The sequence below is a fragment of the Talpa occidentalis genome, unplaced genomic scaffold, assembly GCF_014898055.3.
Source record: "Talpa occidentalis isolate TD23 unplaced genomic scaffold, MPIMG_talOcc4v2.1 talOcc4.4, whole genome shotgun sequence".
Lineage (NCBI taxonomy): Eukaryota > Metazoa > Chordata > Mammalia > Eulipotyphla > Talpidae > Talpa > Talpa occidentalis.
The window spans coordinates 127997746-128017518 of record NW_023604295.1 but is presented as its reverse complement, the minus strand read 5'-3'; positions in this window follow the sequence as shown (position 1 = coordinate 128017518).

Genomic DNA, 19773 nt, shown 5'->3' with positions numbered 1-19773 from the left:
TGTACTTTACAAGTCATAGAGAGGGTCCCTAATGATGATAAAGTATCCAGATTTAGCTCGGCACAGCCCATGTCCTTTTCAAGATCTCTGTTCTCTCAGTTGGTGTTTCATGCTGCAATTAGCCTTGGTCTCACACATAAGATCCCAAGTTCCTTTCCCCTGCTTCTACCACTTAAAGGAATATAACGCTAAATCATATACAGTATTATAAACCAATGTTAACTCAATAAGAGATTTAACATCAGTGGATATTCAATCTTCTATATGCTCTGGAATTGAGATTTATTACTCATCTAAATAATCAAAATTAATTTGGCTTTATTTTGAGTTATTAAATGAAAACCTAAAATTGTTTGAAATAATGATATCTCTCAGTATGGCAGTATATTGTACTTATGATTGTAATAAACTTTGTCACCTTCAAATATATCATTTCTAATCCTGAGCATTAGCATTCTCAGTGCTGCAGGGAAATAGTTAATGATTTCTCATCAGCACGAAAAGTTGTTACTACATGATAATGGATATTACATCCAATTAAAGGTTATCAAAACCACAAAATCTTTATATCTTAATTCTAAGTACAACTATATAAAAATATGGCTCATGTACATCATTAACTTTTTAATGGAGAAGTCATTAAATCATTCTTTATTAATGGCCTACAATTATTATATGTATGTGTTCTTATCCTGGTTTTGTTCATGCAAAGTGCGTCTAAACATTGGCCTTAAATCCTTCAGGGATTTACACTGAAATTGCTGTATTTATTTGACTCATGCAAAGACTTGAAATTGCCTAGAACAGTTTCTAACACTTTATCTTTTGTTTTTATAGAGCTGATAGTCTAGTTCTTTAGTTTTTCCATATAATATTAGAATAATATTGTCTATATCTAGAATTTTGAGGTATTATGCTAAGCCTCTATATCAATTTCACATCTTAGTTGATTCTTCTAATACATTTACACAGAGTATCTCTCAACTTATTTATATTTTATTTGATAATTTTCATCAAATTTTTTTGCTTCCAGGTACATATTTCATTAGTTTTTCCCTACATATTTCATTGTCAAGCATTGCTGTAATTTAATTTTGGTTTCTGTGTGTTTATTGGCAGTATATAACAACACAATTAATATTTGTATGCTGTATGCTGATCTTTCACCAGAAACCATGCTGAACTCTCTTATTCATTTTAAAACGGATTTTCCCTTCAAATTCCTGATAATTTTTTATATAAATAATCATATAATTTGCAAATAGGGGTAATTTTACTTCTTCCCTTCCAGTCATATGCTTCCCCCCAAATTATAGCCAGAAAATTTATTTCAGTCATGTGTTAAAGTTTAGATATTTAAGGAAGTACATTCACATTTGTTGAAAACCTGATATTGTTTTGAAAAGAAGTGGGCATAAGAAAAACTGAAGTGTTTGCTTTGTCTATGAATTTATTTTGCAGAGGAATCATCCTGGTACAATACCTAAAAACAAACCAGAATGCTATTTTCATACTCCAGATCTAAGTGGTTCAGTCCCTATCCCTAGAGAAGTTGGCAAATTAAAAGATTTTCCCATGACTTCCTCTGAGTCTGAAGCCCATCATGAAAATATATTAATATACAGCTTCTAAGAGTAGGAAGGAAAATAATATTCCTGGACTTTTCCCATGGCATCAGTTAATATCTTCAAACCTCCCATCATGTGACTTTTCCTCGGAAACTATAGAAAGCACACAAAGAAATTGATCTACTTGAACCTTAATTGTTTGTTATCCTTGCTTACTCTATTAGCTAGAATTTCCACGAGTATGTTGAATAGCAACAATAAAAGTAAAAATTCCTTGCTCCCAATAGCAAATGAAATTTACCCACTCGGTTTTCAACATTATAAAAGAAGACAGTGGTAGCTTTATTGTTGGGGGACTTCATCCAAATGAAGACATTTTTTTTTTTCCTAGATTTCTTAGAGCTTTTTTTTTTTTTTTTTGACTAGGATCTGCTTTGAACTTTGCAAGTACTTTTTCTGCATTGATTATTGTGATCATGTGACTTTGAAACCTGTACATATCCATATAGTGGATTATATTAATTGATTTTTTTTTATTGAGGTAATGTTGGTTTACAACATTGTATATGATTTAGAGGACTAGGGTCACACCTTTTCAGATGTATGTTACCACATACACCCAGCACCAAAGCACCCATAATCCTCCATTATAGACCAGTGCCCCCATTTTTGCTCCCTATCCACTAACCTCTCCCTCTGATAGCCTCAATTCTACAGTCATATTCTAGGGTTTGTTTTGGTTGAATATTTTCTCTCCCCTTGCTTTCTCTAATCCACAAATGAGTGAAACCATCCAGTACAGTATTTTTTTCCCTCCTTCTGACTAATTTAATTTAATGCATAGTCCACACCAGTTCTAGCAATGTTGCCACAAATGCAAAGATTTCATTTTTTTTAAGATTTATTTATTTATTTATACAAGCACTGGGTACAGTCAGAAGAGCGGGAGGATGAGAGAATTCACCAGAGCCAGAGGGGAGAGCAGAGCAGGCAGACTGATGAAGTACACTGCTGAGGGGAGCAGCAGGAGGCAGGAGATGTCTGCGCGCCATGTGGGACCCTCGCCCGGTGGCCAGGGATAGAACTGGCGCTGCAGAGGCTGCGGGCACCTTTGCAACCCAGCACTCAAGCACTGAGCCACTGGAGAGGCCCGCAAAGATTTCATTTTTCAAGCTGATTTTTAAAACAGTATTCCATCCTGTTCATATAAACACCTCTTTTTAACCTTTAGGTTGTGTCTATAACATGGCAGTCATAACTGGGAAAGAAGGAAAATTATTATTTGTACATGATATAATAACCTACACAGAAAGCCCTAAACTAAATAAGCTATTGAAAATAAAAATCAGTATAGTAAAGTGGGAGGCTACAAAATCAACACACAAAACTTGTTGCATTCCTTTATACAAACAACAAACTAGAAGAGAAATAAATCAACAAAATAATCTCATTTACTATGGAATCAAAAAGAATTAAATACCTAGAAATAAACTGAACAAATGAGGTACAGGACATGTACAACAAAAACTATAAGACATTCTTAAAGAAATAGAAATGGAAAGATACTACCTACACATGGATTAGAAGAATTGATGCTGCTAAAATGCTCATCTTTACCCAAACTAATATACAGATTCCTCCCAAAGTTTCATCAGTATTTTTCAAAGAAAGAGAGCAAACATTACTGAAGTTTTTATGGAACCAAAAATGACCCCAAATAGCCAAAGCAATGCTGAGAAAAAAGAATGGAGTTATCACATCTCCAGAATGCAAACTATACCACAAAGCTACACTAATCAAAAATTGTAAGATACTTAAATAAAAATAGACACACAGAATAATGAAATAGAATAGCAAGGCCAGAAATATGTGTACACGTTAATGGATAATTAACCAAATTCAATTATAGAAAAACAAACTAAAGTTTGTGAACTGTAAAATATGTACCCACAGTAATTATCTGCATCACATAGAATAAAAAACCTCCTGACATGTTTTAGATTCCTTTACCTTTTCCATCCTGGACTTTGGAGAGTGTAGTGAGATTCAGAACTTAAATATCACTAAAGTGGTGAGAATTAGAAGTGAGATTAAGTTGGAAATTCCAGGAAAAATTTATTTGGGAGTTAAGAATGCTGAAATGCTAATAGTTTGAGATAGAAGTTTCAGAATTTTAGAAATAATTGCAAAGATGATCTCCAAAATCTTTTTCATATTTTTAACTATTCTTTGTCAGAGCATTCTGGACAAAATTTCACATACTTCACCCAAATCCTAGGACTCTACTCTAAACAGCCCAGCCATCCTATTTGTCTACATAGCAAGTATGATCCAAATTACAAACAAGTTCATATGTGATGACTTTAGACTTCAATAGAAAGGAGCAAAAAAATATTTGTAGAATGAAAATCAGCAAAAATTAGATATTGACATATTTATTTGGATCGTAATTCTATCACTCAACTAGGTAAAGTTTTAACTGGGATACTTAGCACATCATCAAAGGGTCATAGCAAAAGATAGAATACATAGTGCATTCTTGGGTACATGTTAGTTTTTCCTTAATCTGATTAAATATGACTTCTCTATTAATGATGTTGTGTATCTATCTGAAAATTTCCTTAAAAAGAATCATATTTATTATTCCTATGTTAAAAGGTTATAGTAGTAAGTTACGTATAGCTGGTTGCCTTTATTTTTAAAATTATGCTAAACAAATAAAACATACAGTCATCATTATAATCTAATCATAATTATTACAACCTCAATTAACTGGGAGCCCAACTTTCTCATTACACATAAAGTTATTTACAGGGAAAATCAATTTAAAAAAGAATAGATTTTATGTTAAACTAGGCACAGAATTAAAACATGTCATATGTAAATTCATATGAAAAACTTATAAAGTAGACAAATAACTTGGAACATTCAGATGAACATTATCTGAAAATATCAAAGACAAAAGTCCAACTTCCTATTCTGAACATATGGCTCTTTAAATTTTATTTATTTTCTCCAATGCTCAAATTTGCACAAATTTTGCCAAGTTTGGGATTATGAAGGGATCTATAAATATTTACATTATTTCAACTTTCAGTTCAGTAGTTAAAAACAAATTAAGGTTATTTGCTCACACCATTAGGATAGTTGAATACATCATAAATTAAACAGGTGCATATTTAAGGTGCAGCCAATTTCATCACTCTGGCATTAATTTAGGCATCTGCTTTTTATCTCATAAAAGTTGGATCATGGTAAGTTGGAAATCACTGATTTTCATGTCATAGAAGTAAGAAGTTTATAAACGTTGCTATTAAAAAGATACATTCTAAAGCATTATTTTATTATTTGTAGTTTACTTGTGCAATTTATATATGTATTCACACATTAACATTATTAATACCTGATATATAATAATGTATTTTGCATTTCTTTGCCTTGACTCATTTACCACACGTTTATTACCATTGGAGGTAAGTAGTGTTTACCACAACATTACGATCACAAATTTTATTAGAGATTATTATTTAAGTCAGAAAACATCCACTTCTAATTTGTAAACTATTTGTGCAGTTCCTTAAGAATGACTTATTTATGGAACTCATAATCCCTGCAGAGGTAAGTTGCACACTGCTTTATATTTAAAATAAGAGAACAATTAGAATACAGCTGCAAAAGCAAGACTTTATTCCTTGTCCAGCATATTTTACTGTTATAAGCAACAAATTAGAAACTATTTCTCCATTAACTTCTTTTGGTGCTAGACCTGTCACAGTATCTTTCAAATGATTTTTTCGCATTAGACCCAACTGATGCATAGGGTGTTTGAAACCTAGCAACAATTTTCTTCCCAAAGTAGCAGAAATGTTCTGGGTACAAATTATAACCAAGCACTATACATACATTATTCAGTGGAGAAATGCCAAATCCTCAGCAGTAATGCTTGCATATAAAATTCTTGGAAGAGGAGTCTAAGGTGATTTTTTTGCCCAAAGGGAAGGAAAGAAATGCAAAAGACAAGTTATAAGACAGGTTTTAAAGTAATTACAGGTAGTGCTCAATTATCTGTGCAAAGTTGATCTTATTGCCTTCTAACCTGGTTAAACCCACTGATGTAGATTGTGCATCTTTATGCAGACAGGTGTGCACTGTCACACTCCACCAATGTCCCACTGCTTGTTTTCCAATGAAAAGTAGGAGGAAAGTTGGTTGGCCTCATTTCATATCTCTGTGCAGAAATGTTCCCACCATCTCCAGTCAGTTAAAGAGGAGCAGTTTGATTTCATTCATTCATGCCAAAATATTTATTCAGTAGCTACTATATGCTGAGCTATGTTGTAGGTGCCAAAGCTGCCACAATTAAAAAAAAAAGACAAAAATTATTGCCCATACTGGAGCTTACATTAAATTCCTTTATTCAAGGAGCTGACAGAGTTTCTAATCACTACCTTACTCCTTAATCTATGCTTTTCCAAACATTTAGTACATTTAATTTTGCTTTTTAAGATTTCTCTAAGGGGCCTCCCCGGTGGTGCAGTGGTTGAGCACTGGGCTGCAAAGCTGCCTGCAGCCTCTATGGCGCCAGTTCAATCCCCGGCCGCTGGTGAGGGTCCCACATGGCATGCAGACCTCTCCTGCCATGCCCGCTGCTCCCCTCAGCGGTGTACTTCATCAGTCTGCCTGTTCTGCTGCCCGCTCTGGCTCTGGTGAATCCTCTCACCCTCCCGTGCTTCTGACTGTACCCAGTGCTTGTATAAATAAATAAATAAATCTTTTTAAAAAAATTTCTCTAAGGCTGAAAAAGCTTATACAATAAATTTTCAAAGTATAGAAAACTGAGTAAGTTCAGCCTTTAAAAAGGAAGTTTCTTAATTTTGTGAGCGAAATAATGGATTGTTTGATGATGAGAACCAGTGAAATAATATCTTATTCCATGAAAAAATTTGAGGCATTGATCAAATGTACACAATCCTGTTTCCTATGTAGAAGCTAAAAATAAACCTCCTTCAATGAGTGGAAACTTCCTTTGAAGAATAAGGATGATTAAAAAAAAAGTCCAGTTTTCATTTTAATTGTTCTCACTAGAGCTAGACATACATAAAACCCTAACTATGTGAAGTGATCAATATGTTAATTAACTTGATTAGGGTCCTGTTTCACAATGTAAATGAAAACATTATGTGCACACCTTAAATATATACACATTTCACTTATCAAGTGTAACTTAAAAACTGAAAATAAATTGAAATCAAATGAAATATAAAAATACAAAAAAAAAAATTAAAGAAAGTCAGTTCATCCCAGATGTCTCTGGAACAGAGAATAGTAGAGATTTTGAGCAAGCACTAGAGGAAGTGGCTGGGTAAGGCAGTAAAGCAGAGTGCACAATCCGGCCAGAAGTACTTTGGCATTGACCCTCACATAAACACATCAACTTTTATTTCACCTTTCTAAATATGTAGCAACTATAGCAAGGTTGCAGAGGAAAATGAGTAGCTATTTGCTGGCCTTTTAGAAATAACTCCACTGAAAGTCATCTTTGCCCTTTGCAAAAAAACAACCCCCTCAAGGCTTCTGCCAAGAGGAAGGTCACACATTTTCCCATGTGGAAGTAGAACACATTTTCATGCTCCACTCTTTCTTTCTTGTGTGAAGTGAGAGAATTCATTGCCTGGAATGTTCTCTCTATTTAATGCCTGCTCTATATGACTCTAGGTGTCTGAAAATTAAGATACATATCATCAAAACTTTCTAAATACTGCTGCCTGCCTATATATCAGTTATTTTAAAATACAACTGAGCCTAGTTTTAAAAAAATATTTAAACGAATGTTTCTTCAATGCTTCATTTGTATTTATTATAAAAATTGAGCACAGGGCCTCCCTGGTGGAGCAAGGGTTTAAGCACCACACTATGAAGCAATCCACAGCCTCTGCAGCACAAGTTCGAACCCCAGCCGGCCAGGGAGCTACCCACATGGCGCAGCAGACCTCTTCTGTCACGCCTATTGATCCGCTCAGTAGTATATTTCAGTCAGTCGGCCTGTTCTGCTCCCTACTCTGTCTCTGGTGAATCCTCTCACCCCCCTGCATCTCTGGCCTGTACCCCAGCTCTTGTCTGCATAAATAAATGAATCTTAAAAAAAATGAGCACAAGTTCAATGTCATGAAATTGGATATACTTTAATAAGTTAAATATTTTAAGAATTGGGCCTCCCCTGGTGGCGCAGCAGTTGAACACTGGCTGCGAAGCTGACCTCAGCCTCTGCAGCACTGGTTCGATCCTGGGCCGCTGGCGAGGGCCCCACATGGTCCACAGACCTCTCCTGCTGCTCCCCTCAGCAGTGTATTTTGTCAGTTTGCCTGTTCTGTTCCCCGCTCTGGCTCTGGTGAATTCTCTCACCCTCCCACGCTTCTGACTATACCCAGTGCTTATATAAATAAATCTAAAAAAAAAAAATCTTAAGAATCAATTAAACAACCAAGATGGTCCATTATAAATATGAATTTCATTCATAGTATTCTCCATGTCAATAAAGTAAAATGGCACAATTATAGGGAGATCATTTAGGATACCTTCCAAAATGTCACTGGATGATATTGAAATACTAGTTTTGCAAGTTTCCTGGGGTAAATATCACACAATTCTATTAGTGATGGTAATAAATTTACAATTATTTGTACTATTAACATAATGGATATTATTACCTGGCAAAGCACACCTTTACTGTGGGCCTTTTTATTCCTTTATTTGATAACTATGTTTGATCATTTACTATGGACACAAACAGATGCAACTCAAAATGAATACAGAGATGACCATGAAATGTTCATTGCTTTCAGAGCTTGAACTGAGTCAAGAAATATGGGGCCTCCACAGTGGCACAGCACGTTGAGCGCCGTGCCGTGAAGCTATCCGCAGCCTCTGCAGCACAGGTTCGATCCCGGCCGGCCAGCAACATCGCCTGCTACCCGCCTGTCGCCTGCTACTCCTCTCAGCAGTGTATTTCTGTCGTCTGCCTCTTCTGCTCCTCACTCTGTCTCTGGTGAATCCTCTCACCCTCCTGTGCCTCTGGTCTGTACCCCAGCTCTTGTATAAAAATAAATAAATCTTTACCAAAAAAAGAAGAAATATGATGTATATGCAATTAAATATTTAAATACAATGCTACAACATGTTCTTCAATGAGTTAAAGGAATCACATAGGAACTTTTTTTAACTGAGCCTTGTGAGATCTGGAATACTCTTTTGATGAAGAAATAGCTAAGCAAAAACATGAGGAAAAGATGTTAGCCAGATTTTAAAAAAAAATAAATAAAACTATGTTCCCACAAAAAGAAAGAAGGTGAAAAAGACCAGAACTTGGCACATATGAAGAACTAAAGGAAACACAATGTGCCAGAGACTCAAGCAAATGGAGAAGTGAACTTGGTAAGTAATGAGGCTGGAGAGTGAGAAGAAACCAACTGATGAAAGGTAAGAAATCTGAACACACTCCCGAGAGAATAAAGTCTTTGAAAGATTAAGACAAAGCAGTATCCACAGATTTCTGTTTTTAAAAGATTATTCTGACTGCTATATAAAACAAGAATTGGATGACAAGATTGGAAGACAAAGATATTTGCAGAATGAAACAAATTGGATGGCAAGATAAAAGCTGAAATTTTCAGTATGAGGTTATATCACACAGAAAAGACAATGGTGACATTGTCTGCACCATTGTCTCTGAGCCTGTCATATGAATGAAGTCAAATTTGAAGAAAACAGTAGACCTGAGTTCTTTGAAATATCACATGAATGTCTTGAAGTTGCTGACAGTTTCAACTACATTATTCTACATGCTTTTCAGTGATATCATATCCTTTGGTAGGTAGTTTTTCAGAGGTTTCTGTGATAAAAAGCAAGCACTACAAAAAAAAAAAAAATCAATGCAGAAGAGGGTTTGAAGATGGCAGGACCCAACGCAATCCCAAGGATAAGAAGTTACATAGTCTCCAACAGGTACTCCTTAGTCCATAATTAAGAATAAAAGAAAAATAATATTATTTTTTCATTTTCTTTTTTATATAAAGCTACTAAGTTATTGGGATATAAATACACATTAAGTTTCTTAGACTCAACTACTTAACAAATGAAACTGTTAATACTTCTTTTGTTCTAGGGGGTTCCATGAAAATAAAAATACTGAGGAACCTGTGGCACTGTAAACAGAGGAGTCTGGGAACCCCTGACTGAGGATTTGATCAGTAGTAAATGAAATATGGGAACATAAGCAGTTTAGTGAAGGAAGTAAAAAGGTGAGGAGGTTGACAAATAAGAAGAAACTACAGGATGCAAACACAAACCTTGTGCTCAGAGCAAGAATTGGTTGAATTTAGATTTTAAAGGTAAAGCAGTTAATGAGACCATGAGTGTTACTAATTTCCTGAAAGCTGCACATATCGAAAAGGAAATCCTAATTCCTACTCCCAAACCTACTCATTGGTAAATGATCTACTCACCACTCAGCCAGAGAGCCAGAAACCGGAGAGTCAGCCTTTTGACCTTCCTCTTCCTTACTTCTAATGCCTTAGCAATCATCTGGCCTAATTATTTAGGCTCCTCAATATCTCCACTGGCCCTATTCATTTCCTTCCAGTTCCAGTGCCACTATTCTAAGCTTTACAAAAGAAAAGGCACCTAAGGAGAAACTGAAACTGAACTGAGAAAGTGTTGGGAATTAAAAAGAAAACTAGGCAAGCTTCCTTTTCTCCCACCTGTTCATCCCCGCCTTTCCCTGAACTCTTGGCAACTACTGATCTTTTCTCTAGCTTAGTTTTTGTCTTTTCCAGAATGTCCTCATGGGGTAATTTAGTGTGTAGCTTCTTAAGACTGGCTTCTTTCACTTAAAAATAAGTAGCTAAGATTCCTGCATATAATTTTGTGGCACACTAGCTCATTTCTTTTTTTTTTTAATTTCCTTTTTTTTTAATTTATACAAGCACTGGGTACACTCAGAAGCATGGGAGGGTGAGAGAATTCACCAGAGCCAGAGCAGAGAACAGAACAGACAGAGTGATGAAATACACTGCTGAGGGGAGCAGCAGGCGCAACAGGAGAGGTCTGCACGCCAAGTGGGCCCCTCACCCAGTGGCCGGGGATCGAACCAACGCTGCAGAGGCTGAGGTCAGCTTCGCAGTCCAGCGCTCAAACCCTGCACCACCAGGGGAGGCCCTAGCTCATTTCTTCTTAAAACTAAAAAATATTTCCTTTTAAGAATGTACCACAGTTTGCTTACCCATTCATCTGTTGAAAGATATCTTGGTTGTTTCCTATTTCTGTCAATTGTTAATAAAGATCCTATAAACTTTTATGTGCAAGAAAGTTTTCAAATCATTTGGGTAAATATTAAGGAGAGTTGTTACTGAATATTTTGGTACAAATATATTTATTTAGCTTTGTAAGAAACTGCCTAACTCTTCTAAGGTAGCTGTGCCATTTTGTGTTCCCACCAACGAAGAATGACAGTTACTCTAACTCCACACTTTCACCATCATTTAGTGTGTCAGATAAGTATACAGTGAGTATATCGCTGCTGCTTTAATTAGCAAATTAACAGACATATGATACTGGGTATTTTCATATGTTTATTTGCCATGTGTATATCATCTTTGGAGAGGTATCTGTTCAGATTTTTGTCTACATTTTTAAGCATGCTATTTAGTCTCTTATTGTTGGTTTTCCAGATTTCTTTGCATATTTTGGATACAAATCCTTTTAACAGATAAGTGGTTTGCAAATATATTTTTTCCCATTCTGTGGGTTGTCTTTTCATTCTCTTATGTATATCTTTTATAAAACAAAACTTCATTTTAATGAAGTCAAATTTATTGGTTTCTTTTTTAGCCAATTATATTTTTTGTACTCTATTTAAAAAGGCACTACCAAATCCAAAATCACCTCAATTTTTTCCTATATTATCTTCTAAAAGGTTTATGGTTCTGCATTTTACATTTAAGTCTGTAACACATTTGAGTTAATTCTCACGAAATGTTTGAGGTCTGTGCTTAGATTATTTTTCTTTGCATCAGGATGCACAGTTGTTCTGTAATATTTCTTGAAGGAGGGCCTCCCCTGGTGGCACAGCGCTTGAGTGCTGGGCTGCGAAGCTGCGCACAGCCTCAGTAGCACCGGTTTGATCCCCGGCCACCCGGCAAGGGTCCCACATGGCGCGCAGACCTTTCCTGCCACCCGCTTCTCCCCTCAGCAGTGTACTTCGTCACTCTGCCTGTTCTGCTCTCTGCTCTGGCTCTGGTGAATTCTCTCTCTCTCCGTTGCTTCTGACTGTACCCAGTGCTTGTATGAATAAATAAATAAATCTTTAAAAAATATATTTCTTGAAGGAATTATCATTTCTTCACTGAATTCCCTTGCTCCTTTGCCAAAAATCATAAGACCATATTTGTTTAAGTCTATTTCGGGATTCCCCCTTCTGTTCCACTGACCTATTTGAACATTATTTTCCCCAAAACACTGTCTGGAAGTTGACTGCGTTCTCCTGCTTCAAATAAAAAGGAACAGTGGCTTAAATCAGATTTGTGGCAAAGGGTGAAGGAAAAAATGACAGGTTTTGATGACATTTTTGAAGGCATAGGCTACAAAATATGTGAAAATTGCCTGGCATAAGAAGAAGGGTAGTCCAAAGGTCACTAAGAGATGTTGTTGTCATTTTGCAATAAAGAGGAAAAAATCATACCAGTCCTTTTCCATCTGACTTTATCATTGATGAGCACAAATTAAAACTGTAAGAAACTGTAACTATATTCCTCCCCTGCTCCACACCCACAGCAACCATTGAGTGTGTCACTGCCTGAACCCTATGCCCTCATTTATCTATCCTTCTCAGCAAAAACAGTAGCCACTTGAATCCTACTTTATCCTCTTTTGTCTTTTCCTGCAACTTTGCAAATTTAGGAAGTTTACAGACATATACTTAAAAGTGATGGAGGAAGCAATGATCTAATACAATGTTCTTACAGACATGTGGACCAAACTATGGTCTAGACAATTTAAATGACTCCTAAAGGGTGGCACCTTAAGATAAACATAACTTGTTTCTCACTTTCTATCTTCTCCTCTTAATCTGAAATAATCTTTTTTCCGCTCATCTTTGAAAATTCTATGACTTTGAAATTTTTAAATCTCACTTAAAAATAATATCTGTCCTTAATCACTGAAAGACAAACAGTTTGTCTCAATTTATCTCTACTTGTCCATTCTTGTCTCTTGTCTTAATTTCCCTCTATAGCAAAACTACTATGTCTACTCCCCATCTCGATTAATTCTTCATCAACTTCTAATTCTAGCTTCTTTTTTTTTTTTTTTTTGTGGGACCCTCGCCGGTGGGTGGGGATCGAACTGGTGCTGCAGAGGCCGTGGGCAGCCTCGCAACCCAGCGCTCAACCGCTTTGCTACCAGGCGAGGCCCTGTTGTTTTGTTTTGTTTTTTTTAAAGATTTATTTATTTATTTACACAAGCACTGGGTACAGTCAGAAGCACGGGAGGGTGAGAGAATTCACCAGAGCCAGAGTGGGGAACAGAACAGACAGACTGATGAAATACACTGCTGAGGGGAGCAGCGGGCGCAGCAGGAGAGGTCTGTCGTGCCATGTGGGAGCCTCACCAGTGGCCAGGGATCGAACCAGTGCTGCAGAGGCTGCAGGCAGCTTCGCAGCCCAGTGCTCAACCGCTGCACCACCAGGGGAGGCCCTAATTATAGCTTTTTTTAATAAATCTACCAAAGAACTTATTTTTACCATCACCATTAACCTTTGCAAAAGTTAATGACCAGTTCTCAGGCTTCATCTTCCTTGACCCATCAATGATATTTGAGAGTTATTTCTATCTTCTCCTTGAATCATTCACTGAGTATTTGAGAAAGCAACTTCTCTTGATTTTCTACCTACCTAACATGGCTGCTATTCTCAATATCCTTACATGACTTACCCAACTCTAATGTTGCCATTCTCTAGAGGCTAATTCTCAGAAATCTCTACCTAAGCTCATTCTATTGTCCAGATGGACTCAACCCAATTCATGGCATTAAATAACAGTTGCATACTAATGATTCTAAAATTTCTACATCTCAGACTTCATTCCTTGATTCCATATATGCCTACATATTCCCTTTGGAATTTAAAAGGCTTCTCAAATTTTGTATGTCTGAAACTCAATTCCCTATTTTACATCCTCAAAACTGTTCACATATCAGGTAATAGCAATTTTAATTCTTTCAGTTGTCTAAACAAAAGAGGCTATTTTTTAAATCTAACAATCATATAAATCCACCAATTATATCAGTCATACTTCAGTATATTCAGAATTTGCACATTTCCTCACTTTCATCATTACTACTCTAGTCTATGCTAACATCATTTCCTCCTGGATAATTGCAACTACCTTTCTTCTCTGCTGACTTCATCTTTATGCTCTAAATAATAATCACAGTCATTATTTTACATAATAAGAAAAAAAATTACTCCTGTGCTTAGAAGCTATCCATTGGCTCAGAGTAAATCAATATCACTCAGAATAAGCCAATGTCCTTACTATGGACCACACATCCCTCCTTACCACACATGTGCCCTTCTCAGCAATAATCTTAAGTCCTGTTATCTTCCCTCTGAGTTCTGCTCCATACCCACAGACACACTTACTGGTCTTAAGAATATCAAGGAGAGTATTTCCCTAGGACCTTTTGGGAATATTTCTTCTCCAGATATCTACTTGGTTTATTTCATTATTTATATCATGCTCAGTACCACCCTATAAGGGAGACCTACCTTTGAATCTCTACATAAATACCCTAAGTCTCTACCACCCCAATCCAGCAAGGCACCCCTACCACTCCTGTTTGATTGCTTTGTTTTCCCTATACACGCCACACCATTTGGTTTTGTGTTTATTAACTGCCTTTCCCACTAGAAATTAAACTCCACGAGGACAGGAAATTTGTTCTGGTCTCATTATATTCCAGTCCTAGAAGAGTGTCTGGAATATAGTAGGTACTCAATAAGCAGAAGATTTAAATGAAAGACAAAATATAATTCCAAAAGCTAATAGCAAAAAAAAGGATAATTTAGGCAAAATTCATTTTTTAATACCAGAGTCCATTTATAAATGTGGTTGGTTTCCGTGACAAGCCACATTTGGGAAATATAAGCCTGTCTTTTCACTCCTTTATAGACCTTAAAATAGTCATAGTATTTTCAAAATACACACTCCACATGGAAAATCAACTGGGAAAAATATGTTATAAAAGTTTTCTAAGGTTTATGTTTGCTGTAAAATAAATTTTAGAGTACAGTCATAACTCCTCTCCTGACAAACGTCATCTATATATTAATCTATTCTAGAAATGGGCCAAAGGATACATTTTGAGCATCACAATGAAATTTGATTCAAAATGGTTTGCCATTAAAACATACTCTTAAACATATTTTATTCTGACTTTTACAATACGTTTTTAAATCTAATGTATCAAATATACAGACAACTATTTGTTAAATTGACTATTATTTTCATTTATAATTAAATAAATCTTTTGAAAAGCACAAAAAATGATTGATGATATAAATGCTTTAAAATTGTGTCAGATGAAGCACTGTATGCCTTAGTTGACATATAATTCAATGGCTAATATAAACAGATTTTCACCCTGAGAATGAAAACTATTAACTCTTCAATCTTGATTTCAGGGACCAAGACCATATGTTCAATTGCTGATAATAAAACTTTTAGTACTTCCAAATTAGAAATATCTCCATAGCAGATTTTGTGACTATAAAATTGACTATACTGAAATATTTGATTTCAAAGAAAAGAATTATAAAATTTTTAAAAGTTGATTGTCTTTATATGAAATAGAAAATGTGTACCCAAATACTTCATTCTAATTCCTTGAAGGACTTTGAAAAAATTGGCAAAGCTGTGAGGGCTACTCCATCACAAAAGCAGCAGTTAGAGACAGCTTCCCTGGGGCTGCGTGTCAGGAGGCAGGGACTATATAAGGGGCATGATGTTCTTGGATGGTGCTGGGCATGTGTGGTCAGCTTCCTATACCAAGGGTAAAAGCAGAAGAATTTTTGCAAGTTGCCTCAGGGACACTGTATGAAAGACATGATTTTTTCCCAGAAACCACCGAATCTTTAGGGAAAAGAAAATATTGTTATGCCTAATACAGAAGCAATTAATGAAGGAGAATTGTGAGCCTACGTTGGTCCTGCAGTGTGCCTGTGTGCTGGTCTTTGTGCTGGCAAGTATGGTGGTGAAATCAAATAGAAGAGGAAACTTGATCTGATATTAAAGGTTTGAATTGTGAATATCTAAATTTCTCTAAGAGGCATAGAGTTTTCTAATTGAAACCTGGTTGATACTTTGGGATTTTGAAAGACTTCTTTGAACTGAGCTGTAATTCTCAGCTTCACCTTAGGTTAAATTTTCATTTTGATGGTCAGTGTAAAGTGCATTTCTGCTAAAACTTTTCAACCTATTGGGTGCATAGTGCACAGTAATGATGACAATAAGGTGGCATCAAAAACAACGCTACTTAGAATGCTCTGGATGGGTAGTGGAGCAATGGATGGAGCAAGGGAATAGGTACAGAGTTTAAAAAATGATGTTTTATTTAATAAGCAGTCACACAAATCATTATAGAACTTTACTACAACTAAGTCTTTAGAATTTTTTTCATAAAATAAGCAGGGAGAGAATATTTTAGATATTAGTATTTAATACAGCCTAACAGACTGACCAGTCTTAAAAAACTGTCATTTGCAAAAAACAAAGAAGACAGGTTTGAACTAAATAGATCCATGTACCTTGAGCTACAGTTGAGAACAGATTCTCTATTAAGAGAACATATTTGTCTGTATTAGGAAAATAGCTACTGAGTCCACCTTGGAGCTAGTGAATGGAAAAAAATCACAAAGGCTGAGACCAAATGCATCTGCTAGGAGCCCATTAAATATTTGGCAGCAATGATTGTAGAAAAATTTCAAGTAGTTTTAAAAAAACATACAATTAAAAATATTAAACTTTAAAATGTGTTCTGAAACCATAAAATATAGAGAAAAGAAACACAGGGAGAACATTTCATCACATAAGCTCTAGTGATGCCTTTAGGGATTCATCACCAGCAACAATGAAAACAAGAGAATATAAACAGCTGAGACTACATCAAACTAAAAAGCTTCTGTACAGCAAAACATACACACACACACACACACACCATAACTAAAATAAAAAGACACTGTACTGAAAGGGATGAAATATTTGCACACCATACATCTGACAAAAGACTGATATCAAAGATACAGAAAGAAATCATAAAACTCTACAAAAGCAAAACAAATAACCAAACAAAAAAAAAAAAAATGAGCCAAAGCACTAAACATATACTTCTCCAAAGAAGACATTCAAATGGCCAGCAGGCATATGAAAAAAGTGCTCACAATCACTTATTATTAGAGAAATGTAAATCAAGACCACAAGGAGATACCATCTCACCCCTGTGTGGATGGCCCACATTAAAAAGGCCAGAAACAAGTGCTGGTGAGCATGTGGAGAAATGGGAACCCTCCTACATTGCCAGTGGGAATGAAAACTGGTCCAGCCCTTATGGAAAACCATATGGAAGAGGCTCAAAACATTAAAAATGGATCTGGCATTTGACCCAGTAATTCCACTCCTACACATCTGCCCCAAGAATTCAAAAACATTAATTTGAAAGGAAATCTGTACTCCCATGTTTATAGCAATAGTATTCACTATTTCTAAATTATGCAAGCAACCTAAGTGTTCCAGAACAAATGAGTGGATCAAGAAGATGTCGTATATAATTAGAATGGAATAGTACTTAGCAATCAAAAAAGATACTCATGCCATTTGCATCAACATGGATGGAGCTTGAAGGGATAATGTCAAATGAAAAGTCAGAAAGAGAAAGATAAATACTGGATGGTGTCACTAATATGTGAAATATAAAGTAACTAAATTAATATTCTGAGTAAGACAAGGTGAAAAATTAACCCTTGATGCACCACTGGGAGGAGGGACTGAGGGAGAGGTAAAAACAAAGAGGGAAGGAAGCACAATGGTCTATGGTGGTGGAATATGGGCAAGTGGAGGGTGGATACACTATGGTGGTAATTCTTTATGGGGGTATCCCAATATTAACTCAATTAAAAATAAATTAATCTTAAAAATGTGTTTTGGAAAATGTGTAATGATATATATATATATATATCACTGTAATATAGAACTACCTAAAAATCCTCTGTGCTCTACTCACTCATCCCCTTTTCTAACTTTTGGTAACCACTGAACTTGTGGGGTTTTTTAATTTTTTTTTATTTATGCATACAAGAACTGGGGTGTAGGCCAGAAGTGTGGGGAATGAGAGGATTCACAAGAGACAGAGTAGGGAACAGAACAGGTAGGTCTACTGAAATGCACTGATGAGGGGAGCAGCAGGCAAGACAGGAGAGGTCTGCTGCACCATGTGGGTTAACTCCTTGGCTGGGGATTGAATTCATGCCACAGTGGCTGGCGATAGCTGATGGTGCTTTTACCCTGAGCCACCAGAGAGGTCGACCACTGAACTTGTTAAAGGCCCCCTAGCTTTGCCTTTTCCAGAATGGCAGGCAGTTAAAATCATATAAAAGGTAGCTTTTCAGATTGCCTTCTTTCACTGAGCAAGATACATTCAAGCTTAAGTTTCCTCTGTCTTTTTGTGCCTTAATAGATCATTTTTATCTGGATAATATTCCATTATTGTGAAATATTTATCAAAATCCATAGTATATACAACACTAAAAGTGAACCTTAATGATTTGGGGGGATAATGATGCATTAAGGTAGGCTCATTGATTGTAACAAATGTACCACTGTGGTGAGGATATCAATAGTGGAGAGGTTTATGTGTGTGGAGATGGGGTATATGAGAAATTCTGTACTTCACACTCAATTTAGCTATGAGCCTATTAACATCTCTTTAAAAAAGGATATTAAATTTTGTAATATTTTAAAATTTAATGGTTTATATATTTTCCAAATCACTAAACAGAAATGAGACAAAAACATAGTCAATAAAAAATAGAGAAACTTTGAAAATATGAATGAAATGCAGAAAAATGTCTTAAGATCTAAAAACAAAACCAAACATGTTAATTTTCACTAAATGTCATCAGAAGACGTTTGAATAAAAAGTTATTCACTACATTATTAATGAGACTCAATATTATGAACTCTTAAATTTTCTGTAAATCAATTCATATTTTGAATGCCTATATTCAAATAAAAGTTCCAACAATTTTTGACACAGCAACAGAGCATTGCATCTATCATGGGCCCCTAGCAGCACCCACCGGGTACACGGTTGCATACCCTGATTGGGCTCATCCACTGTGCCATAGTCAGACTGGGCTAACAGCCTCATGCACCATCACATTGACAAAGCAAGAGAGTGGGTAGAACCCACACGGGGACACACCTGGGGTACCAAACACAGGTACACACAAAGGACTGTGCTCTGGACTCCACAAGACAGGCCTTGCACAAGGAAAACCCTATACGACCAGCAAGGGTAGTAGAGTTGACTAGTACAAAGCAGCAAGCACAGAAAAACAGGGGAAGTGGAGAGACAGGGTAACAGGTTCTAAAGGAAAGAGCAAGACAAACCTCCTGAAAAAGTCTATAAAGAGGGCTTCCCTGGTGGCGCAAGGGGTTAAGTACCGCACTATGAAGCAATCTGCAGCCTCTGCAGCACGAGTTCAATCCCCGGCCAGCCAAAGAGAAACCCACATGGCAAAGTAGACCTCGCCTGGCTCGCCCGCTGCTCCCTTCAGCAGTGTATTTCAGTCAGTCTGCCTGTTCTGTTCCCCACTCTGTCTCTGGTGAATGCTCTCACCCCCCACATCTCTGGCCTGGACACTAACCCTTGTATGCATAAATAAATAAATCTTTAAAAAAAGTCTGTAAAGAAATGGACATAAACAAACTACCCAATGAAGAACTCAAAAGGACTGGTTATAAAAATATTCATTGAGCTTAAAGAATGGATAAACTAGAAAATTTAAGAAAGATCCAAATAGACATTACAAAGCCAAAGAATATAATAGAACTGAACAATATAAAAAAGGGGTCCAATAATAAACTGAATGAAGCA